Below are 1,834 nucleotides of genomic sequence, written 5' to 3'. Positions count from 1 at the left end.
TTGGACTGACCAAATTACTAACCTTTGAATCTGGAGAGATGTGATTAAAATCCAAAACACAGGGTGGAACTGAAATCGTTGATCAACGACTATCTAATTCCCCTCGGCCCTCACTTCACTGTATGAAGCATTTCATTCATTCACCAACGCTGCTCACACATCTAATCTGTTCATTCACTGACTCGCCTGTGTTTTTCCGTTTTTGTAGACGAATATTGGGGGTGTTTTTAAGGTGTCTGTCTGGATAAGCACACAGGCTAAACACCACAGTGCAGTTTATTTGTCTTGTTTTTGTGGTCGTGTGTTTGTGACTAATATTATCGGGGCTTCAGGGAACAGAAAGGGGGCCGGACCAAATGGACTTGTAGACCACCTAACTACTGCTTACTGCCCAGGCAACCCGCCCCCCAACCCCACCCCTTGTACCTAACCACCACTCCCCCCACCCTCAAACACACACGCACACGTACACACGCACACACACATCCACCCCAGTTTACCGGACCCCTCCTCCATCGCTGCTCCACTTACAGTCTCTCTCTCTTTCTCTCTCACCATTTCCTCTACACCAGCAGAGCCTCTGTAACATCCTCAAACCTCCCTCGCTCACTCCTTCTCCCTCCCTGCGTCTCTCGCTCATCTCTCTTCACTCTCCCAGTATACCCACCATCAGCTCACTTAGCTCACTCCAACTCCAGCTCACGCCGACTCCAGCCCCTTCTTTTGTTCCTGCCCTCCTCACTGCTGTCGGCCCTCAGCTCCTCCAGACAAAAGAAAATCAACTCAAAAAAACTTTTGGAATTCTTTTTCCGGCGTTTTTTTTTTTTTTTTAACCTCTCTGACCCTCCGCTCTTCCTCCAGACGGGGAGAGGCTGACTGGTGTGCACGAGCTGACACCCGGTGCCTTGCTCTTTACCCTCCTGAGGAACTCTCGCTGCCACCGGTGACCGGAGGAAGACGTGCACGGAGAACATCTCAATATTCTTTACTCGTGTTTGAGGTTATCCGCCACCATGAAAGTTCAGCTGCTGATCCTGTTGGCCCTGGCCGGTCCCTTCTGCGGCATCACACGTGCCAGTAAGTCAACCCCTCTCTCTCTCTATGGTCTCTCTATGTCTCTCTCTCATGCTCTCTCTATGGTCACTCTATGTCCCTCTATCACACTCTCTTGAGTCTCTCTATGGTCTCTCTGTGTCTCTCTCCCTCACGCTCTCTCTATGGTCTCTCTATGTCTCTCTCTACCTCTCTCTCTATGTCTCTCGCTCATGCTCTCTCTATGGTCTCTCTATGTCCCTCTCTCTCCCTCTTTTTCTATGTCTATGTCTATGTCTCTCTGTCACTCTATCGCTATGGTTACTCGATGTCTCCCTTTGGTCACTTAGGTCTCTCATGCTCTCTTTTTCTGGTCTTTCTTTGTCTCCTTCTCTAACTCTCTCCGGTCTCTCTCGGGGTCTCTCTCTCTCTCTCTCTCTCTCTCTCTCTCTCTCTCTCTCTCTCTCTCTCTCAGTCTCTCTCTCTCTTTCTATGATGTCTCTGTGGTGGGCTTTCAAGTCCAGGACACTGTGTCCCCAGTCATCTTTTCTCTGTTCTCTCTACCTACTGCTGCTTTCTGCCCTCCGCAAAACACACACAAACACACGCACACACACACTCCATAAATAAACACACACTCCATACGCAAACACACACTGACTCCATACACACGATTTCGGCCCTGCTCTCATAATCTTTTTTCTCAGTCTGTTCCACACCCCGTCTAGTTCGGCACAGAAAAAAAAAAAAAAAAGCAAAAGCCGCGATGGTGGTTTTTCCACCGACATCTGATCTCTTACTC

The 1,834-nt window shown here is 49.1% G+C and overlaps 1 long non-coding RNA gene across 2 annotated transcripts in view; it reads left to right on the top strand.

The window, feature by feature from the left end:
- The first annotated feature begins 453 nt into the window (after nucleotides 1-453).
- The window catches only part of LOC132457399 (uncharacterized), a 6,715-nt gene continuing 5,334 nt past the window's right edge, over nucleotides 454-1,834 (top strand). Inside the window, exon 1 of one of the 2 annotated variants that reach the window (XR_009525620.1) lies at nucleotides 454-1,077. This is a non-coding gene — a long non-coding RNA (uncharacterized LOC132457399). The remainder of the gene's footprint in view (nucleotides 1,078-1,834) is intronic. The other variant, XR_009525616.1, reaches the window with a different exon arrangement.

Source organism: Gadus macrocephalus, chromosome 1, assembly GCF_031168955.1.
Source record: "Gadus macrocephalus chromosome 1, ASM3116895v1".
Taxonomy (NCBI): Eukaryota; Metazoa; Chordata; class Actinopteri; order Gadiformes; family Gadidae; genus Gadus; species Gadus macrocephalus.
This window is presented reverse-complemented; position numbering and strand designations above follow the sequence as displayed.